Below are 7500 nucleotides of genomic sequence, written 5' to 3'. Positions count from 1 at the left end.
CCTCGCTTGCTTCTTTCATCACTCTTCTTCTTCCTCTTCTTTCCTTCCCACCAATTTATTCTCTCTTAATTTTGTCTCCTCCTCCTCCTCCTCCTCCTCCTCCTCCTCCTCCTCCTCCTCCTCCTCTCTGTCATCCTTTATATTCCTTCTCAGCATTTTTTTTCTCTCCATTAAATTCCTTTCTTCTTTTCTTCTCTTATTTTTCTTCTTTCTTTCTTCCCGTCGCTTCGTTCTTCCTTTTCACAATATTTTTCTTTTGCCTTCATTGTTGTTGTCCTCTCTCTCTCTCTCTCTCTCTCTCTCTCTCTCTCTCTCTCTCTCTCTCTCTCTCTCTCTCTCTTTTTCCACACTTCTCGCCATTTCATCACCTCAAAACAAACAAACACACACACACACACACACACACACACACACACACACACACACACACACACACACACACACACACACGCGTTTTGTTATAAAATTCACACCCGACAATTCCAGGAAGAGGAGGAGGAGGAGGAGGAGGAGGAGGAGATGAGACTAGGAATAAGTGAAAATGAGGGAAGGAGGACGAGAAAAAGAAGAAGGATGGAGGAGGAGGAGGAAGAGGAGGAGGAGGAGGAGGAGGAGGAGGAGGAGGAGGAGGAGGAGGAGGAGGAGGAGGAAACAAGAGGCAGGGAAAACAAACATTCTGCAAGACCAACAAAAAAAAATATAAACCACGCAGAGAGAGAGAGAGAGAGAGAGAGAGAGAGAGAGAGAGAGAGAGAGAGAGAGAGAGAGAGAGAGAGAGAGAGAGAGAGAGAGAGAGAGAGAAAATAAGACATAGACAGACAAACAGATAGACAGACAAACAGATAGACAGGCAAACAGATGGACAGACAAACAGATAGACAGACAAACAGATAGACAGACAAACAGATAGACAGACAAACAGATAGACAGACAAACAGATAGACAGACAAACAGATAGACAGGCAAACAGATAGACAGGCAAACAGATGGACAGACAAACAGATAGACAGACAAACAGATAGACAGACAAACAGATAGACAGACAAACAGATAGACAGACAAACAGATAGACAGACAAACAGATAGACAGACAAACAGATACAGACAAACAGATAGACAGACAAACAGATAGACAGGCAAACAGATAGACAGGCAAACAGATGGACAGACAAACAGATGGACAGACAAGCAGATAGACAGACAAACAGATAGACAGACAAAGAGATAGACAGGCAAACAGATAGACAGACAAACAGATAGACAGACAAACAGATAGACAGACACTCGTTCGCTCGTTACCTTAGCAAATTTAACAAAAGGAAAACGTAGTCTCACACACTCACGTAGAATAGTTTAGGCTGGAGAAGCTTAGGATAGACTACGTTATGTTAGAGATGGTTAGAATAGTAGATTAGAGGTTAGAGAAGTTTGGGTTAGAGGTTAGAGTAGTTTGGATTAGAGAAGAGGGTTAGAGGTTAGAGTAGTTTGGATTAGAGAAGATTAGGATAGTTTTGATAAGAAGATTGGAATAGCTTAGATTAGAGAAGATTGGAATTGTTTAGATTAGAGAAAATTGGATTAGTTTAGATTAGAGAAGTTAGGAATACTTTAGATTAGAGAAATTTACAATAGTTTAGATTTGAGAAGATTAGAGGAGTTTAGAAGTTAGAAAATTGGAATAGTTTAGATTAGATTAGATCAGAATAGTTTAGATTAAAAGATTATAAGAGTTTAGATTAGAAGATTAGAAGAGTTAACATTAGAGAAAATTTTAATAGTTTAGATTAGAGAAGATTGGCATAGTTTAGGTTAAAAAAGATTAGAATACATTAAATTAAATCAGAGTAGCTTACGTTAGAGGAGGTTAGAGAAGTTTAGTTTATATTTGATGTTTGAAAAGTTTAAGACAGTAAAGGCAAAGAAAACAATATAGATGATAACAAAAAAATAAAAAGGCTTTGAATAAATAATGTAAAAAATGTGTGGAATGAGGAAGCCATTGTAGCAGTGTCCATAGCAACACACACACACACACACACACACACACACACACACACACACACACACACACACACACACACAAAGGAAGATGTTTTATGCTACTACAAGAAGTTATAAATAAAAAATACAGCAAAAGATATTGATAACACACACACACACACACACACACACACACACACACACACACAGATAGTACCCCTCCCCTTCCTTCTCCTCTCCCCCCCCCCCCCCACACACACACCGGAAGAGGCTCAACAAACACGCACACACACACAAACACACACTAAAAAAAACAGCAAAAATAAAATACGGCTGCTAATTCTGGCGAGGTTATGACGCGGGAAACAGACTAAAACGAGAGAAAAAAAACATCGAGGAGAAAAAAAAGCGAAGCATGAGAGAAAAAAACACCACACGTCAAACAAACAAACAGACAGACAAGGAGAATCGTTTTAATACATCTGGGGTTTTTTTTTCTATTTGTGTGTGTGTGTGTGTGTGTGTGTGTGTGTGTGTGTGTGTGTGTGTGTGTGTGTGTGTGTGTGTGTGTGGACGAAAAAATGGAGGAAGGAAAAAGGAGAGAAAATAAAGTGATGGAAATTATTGTTTATGAGGTAGGAAAGGAAAGGAGAGGAGGAAGAGGAGGAGGAGAAGGAGGAGGAGGAGGAGGAGGAGGAGGAGGAGGAATAGCAGAGCGGGCAAGGCAAATTTGGTTAGGTTAGATAAGTAAGGTGAGGTAAGGTAAGGTAAGGTAAGGTAAGGTAAGGTAAGGTTAGGTAAGGTAAGGTAAGGTAAGGTAAGGTAAGGTAAGGTAAGGTAAGGTAAGGTAAGGCAAGTCAAAAAAAGGGCAAGGTAAAGTTAGGTAAGGTAAGGGATGGTAAGGTAAGATAGGGTAAGGTAAGGGGAGAGCAATGCAAGATTAGGGGAGAGTAAAATAAGGTAAGGTAAGGTAAAGTAAGGTAAGGTCAGGTCAGGTCAGGTCAGGTAAGGTCATGTTAGGCAAGAGAAAGGTAAGGTAAGAGAAAGGTAAGGTAAGGTAAGGTGAGGTAAGGTAACGTAATATAATGGTAGGGAAGGGAAGGTATGAGAAAGGTAAGGTAAAGTAATGTAAGGTAAAGTAAGGTAAGGTAAGGTAAGGTAAGGTAAGGTAGTGTTAGGCAAGAGAAAGGTAAGGTAAGGTAAGGTAAGGTAAGGTAAGGTAAGGTAAGGTAAGGTAGTGTTAGGCAAGAGAAAGGTAAGGTAAGGTAAGGTAAGGTAAGGTAAGGTAAAGTAAGGTAAGGTAAAGTAGTTTTAGGCAAGCGAAAGGTAAGGCCGGAGAGAGGTAAGCCAAGGTTGGTCTGGGCAGGACAAGACACACTGTTCATAAATTTAACACTCCTCGGCCGACCCCATGCGCCATCACCTTTACCACCACCACCTCCACCACCACCACCACCACCACTACCATCATCACCACTACCACTACCACCATCATTACCACCACCTCCATCACCACCACCACTACCAACACCACCACCACCACTACTACCACCACAACCACCTCCACCTCTATAAATGATACCACTTCCACTTCACCACTGCTATCAACACCACAACAAATATCAACTCCACCACCACCACTAACATCACCACCACCATCACCACTACCACCATCATCACCACCTCCACCACCACCACCACCTCTATAATTAATACCAATTCCACCACCACCACCATCTTCATCACTATCCCTACCACAACTATAGTTTCTTCCATCTCAGGTAACACAGGTGAGGCAATCAGTCGCTCCCTATAGACGGTGTAGGAAGCGCATAGCCGTTCTGTTGCTGGTGATTGGGTGGCAGCTAATCCGATGGGGGTTGGTAAAGACTGTTAGGGGCGGGGACTCAACAGCGCTTCCTTATCTTCAGGGGTGTGGAGTCGGTACAAAGATCCCCGACTTCGATTTCTTTATGATAAGTGAGATGTTGTGTTTCTGGGTGGTGTGTGGTGTAGTGTGGCTGGCTGTGGTGTGGTTGGGTATTGTGGCTGGTTTTGATTTGCCTTCCAATGTACTGAAGAATAGGGGAAGGGGGAAAGGAATGAAGTCGGAGTTAAAGTCGGAGCGGAAGTCGGAGTTGCATCCTTAGAATTTCCTGAAGCTGGAGTCGGAGTCTAATTTTTTTATATCCTAACCTAACTTAACCTAACTTAACCTTCCAATGTACTGCAGAAGAGGGGAAAGGAGACGGGAGTGGAGTCGGAGTCGAAGTCGGAGTCGAGGTCGGAGTCGCATCTTTAGAATTTCCTGAAGTTGGAGTCGGAGTATAACATTTTTTTTACCCTAACCGAAGCTAACCTAACCTAACCTAACCTAACCTTCCAATGTACTGCAGAAGAGGGGAAAGGGGAAAGGAGTGAAGTCGGAGTTAAAGTCGGAGTTAAAGTCGCAGTGTGTGTGTGTGTGTGTGTGTGTGTGTGTGTGTGTGTGTGTGTGTGTGTGTGTGTGTGTGTGTGTGTGTGTGTGTGTGTGTGTGTGTGTGTGTGTCATTACCGTCACGTCCATCAATAAAAAAAAAAATAAAAGGATCACCGAGCATTTGTTTTCCTTTATTTTCGTTTTTTTACCTCCACTTTTTTTCCGAATCGTTCAAACTTTCAATATTTTTTTTACCTGAGGCCACGAAACACCTGTCCACCTGTTTGTTCGTTTGTTTGTTTGTTTCCGTGTGAGGTTTTTATATATCCGACTCCAAATTCCTGCTTATTTTACTAAAGTTTCTACATACTCGTTGTCGTGTGAATTAAAACAGAGTACCACCACCACCATCATCATCACCACCATCATCACCACCACCACCACCACCACCATCATCACCACCATCATCACCACCACCATCACCACCACCATCACCACCATCAACTTTCATCACCACTATTAAAATCACCATTACCACAGATCTCATCACCATCAATATCACCACCACCATCAATACCACCACCACCACACGCAAGAGAAGAAAAAAAAGTGGGAAAATTTAATAAAATGAGATTGGAAACTTTTATGAAATTACCAACAAAGAAAATGAGAGAGAGAAATAAAGAAATTGATAAATAAAGAGATTGAGAGATAATGCAAGTAATCTCTCTCTCTCTCTCTCTCTCTCTCTCTCTCTCTCTCTCTCTCTCTCTCTCTCTCTCTCTCTCTCTCTCTCTCTCTCTCTCTCAACAATCGTATATATCATTTATACGCAAATTAACATACGGGTCATACATACACGGATCTCTCTCTCTCTCTCTCTCTCTCTCTCTCTCTCTCTCTCTCTCTCTCTCTCTCTCTCTCTCTCTCTCTCTCTCTCTCTCTCTCTCTCTCTCTCTCTCTCTCAGGTGATGAAAAAGAAAAAAAAGTAATATTGAGAGAGAGAGAGAGAGAGAGAACAATCAACACTAACACATCTCTTTCGCTCATAACTTTCGATTAAACTTCGTCATGAACGTTATTCGTAATTCATACACACACACACACACACACACACACACACACACATGATACCAAACCTCATCCTTCATTATTCTCTCTCTCTCTCTCTCTCTCTCTCTCTCTCTCTCTCTCTCTCTCTCTCTCTCTCTCTCTCTCTCTCTCTCTCTCTCTCTCTCTCTTATCAGTCTCTTATCTCCCCTTACCTCCTTTCCCTTCATTTATTCCCTCTTCCCTCCCTCCCTCTTCTCCTTATCTTCATTTTCTCTCCTCTCCTCCTCCTCTTCCTCTTTCTCTTCCTTTCTGTGGTTCGTTTTCTCTTCTTTTATTTTTTTTTCTCTATTTCCTTTTCTCTTCCTTCCTTCGTCTTTCCTCCTCTTCTCTCTCACTTTTCCTTTCCCTTTTATCCTCTTCTTCCTCATGCTTATCCATCCCTATCTATTCCCCCTTTCCCTCCACTTCCCTTTCCTTCCCCTCTTCTGCTTCATTCTTTTCCCCTCTCTTTTTTCTTTTCTTCCTCTTCCTCTTTATCTGTACCCCATCTCCTCCATTTCCTCTTCCTTTTCCCCTTTCCCTCCTCTTCTTCCCATTCCTTCCTCTTCCACTTCAGTTTTCTTCTTCTTCTTCTTCTTCTTTATATCTACATCCTTATTTTTCTTCCTCTCTTCTTCCCTTCCTTCCTTCCCTCCCATTCCTCCGATCTTCCTTCCCTTCCTTATTTCCCTATCTTTCCTTATTTTGTTTTTCCTCTACTTCATCTTCTTCTTTCCCTTTATTTTCCTTATTTTTCTTCCCATTTTCTTTCCCTCTTCTTCCCTTCCTTCCCATTCCTTTGATTTTCCTTCCCTTTCTTCCCTTCCTCCTTTCCCTTTAACTTTATATCTATCCCCTTTTTTTTTCTAATTTTATTCATTTTCCTGTTTTTTTCTCTTATTTATTTGTAACCATTCCTCCTCCCCTTTCCCTTCCCCTCTCTCGTGTCCCCTTTCTTTTCTTCTTCTTTATTTCTCCCCTTTCCCCCTTCTCCCCCTCCCTCCCCTCGCGTCCCCTCGCTCGGCAGGTGTTTCCGGTTAATTGGAAAGCGCGGGGCCGCCTCACACCTGCCCTGTGACGGCTTTGTTCTTGCCTCCACAGCGGCAGTCAAGGGGAGGCGAGGTGAGGGCTCATTCCTCCTCGCTGCTCTGTCCCTCTCTTTGTTCTCAAGCCTAAGTTCCCTCCGATCCTTAACCCGTCCGCTGCGATTGGCACGGATTTCGCCTTCACTGGTAGCCTGGTAACATATGCTCCCAGGTCTTTCTCTGCCTCTGTGGGTGGTGGGGTGTGTTTCCGTGTGTGGTGTGTGTGTGGATATCCCCCTTCACTGCCTTCCTAGTATATGCCCAGGTCTTTCTCTGCCTCTGTGGTGGGTAGTGGAGTGTTTCCCATGTGGTATTGTGGTGGATATCCCTTCACTAGTAGCCTGGTAACATATGTCCTTATGTCTTCTGGGTCTGCCACTCTGTGGTGGGTGGTGGAGTGTGGTGAGTGTGGGTGTGCTGTGCTGGATATCCCTTCCATGTGTAGCCTGGTAACATATGCTCCTTTCTCTGTCTCTGCACCTCTGTGGTGGGTAGTGTGGGCCAGTGGTGTGCTGGATATCCTGCTGGATATCCTTTCACTGGTAGCCTGGTAACATATGCTCCCAGGTCTTTCTCTGCCTCTGTGGTGGGTAGTGGAGTGTTTCCCATGTGGTACTGGTGTGCTGGATATCCCTTCACTGGTAGCCTGGTCACATATGCTCCCAGGTCTTTCTCTGCCTCTGTGGTGGGTAGTGGAGTGTTTCCCATGTGGTATTGGTGTGCTGGATATCCCTTCACTGGTAGCCTGGTAACATATGCTCCCAGGTCTTTCTCTGCCTCTGTGGTGGGTAGTGGAGTGTTTCCCATGTGGTATTGGTATGCTGGATTTCCCCTCCCAAGATGCATGACCTCACATTTTTCTTCACTTAATTGTAGCAGCCACTTTTTGTTCCACTCCTGCAGCTTGGTGATGTCTTCTTGTAG

General features: G+C 43.4%; 1 long non-coding RNA gene across 2 annotated transcripts in view; it reads left to right on the top strand.

Annotated features, from left to right (window-relative positions):
- The first annotated feature begins 5663 nt into the window (after positions 1-5663).
- Positions 5664-7500, top strand: part of LOC127002703 (uncharacterized) — a 2959-nt gene continuing 1122 nt past the window's right edge. Inside the window, exons 1-2 of one of the 2 annotated variants that reach the window (XR_007756426.1) lie at positions 5664-6748; positions 7243-7500. The exon at positions 7243-7500 is cut by the window's right edge and continues 1122 nt beyond it. This is a non-coding gene — a long non-coding RNA (uncharacterized LOC127002703). Of the gene's footprint in view, positions 6749-7143 lie in introns of both variants that reach the window. The other variant, XR_007756427.1, reaches the window with a different exon arrangement.

This window comes from Eriocheir sinensis, chromosome 24 (assembly GCF_024679095.1).
Source record: "Eriocheir sinensis breed Jianghai 21 chromosome 24, ASM2467909v1, whole genome shotgun sequence".
Taxonomy (NCBI): Eukaryota; Metazoa; Arthropoda; class Malacostraca; order Decapoda; family Varunidae; genus Eriocheir; species Eriocheir sinensis.
Note: the sequence above shows the minus strand (reverse complement) of the source record. Positions and strands in the feature narration are given on the sequence as shown.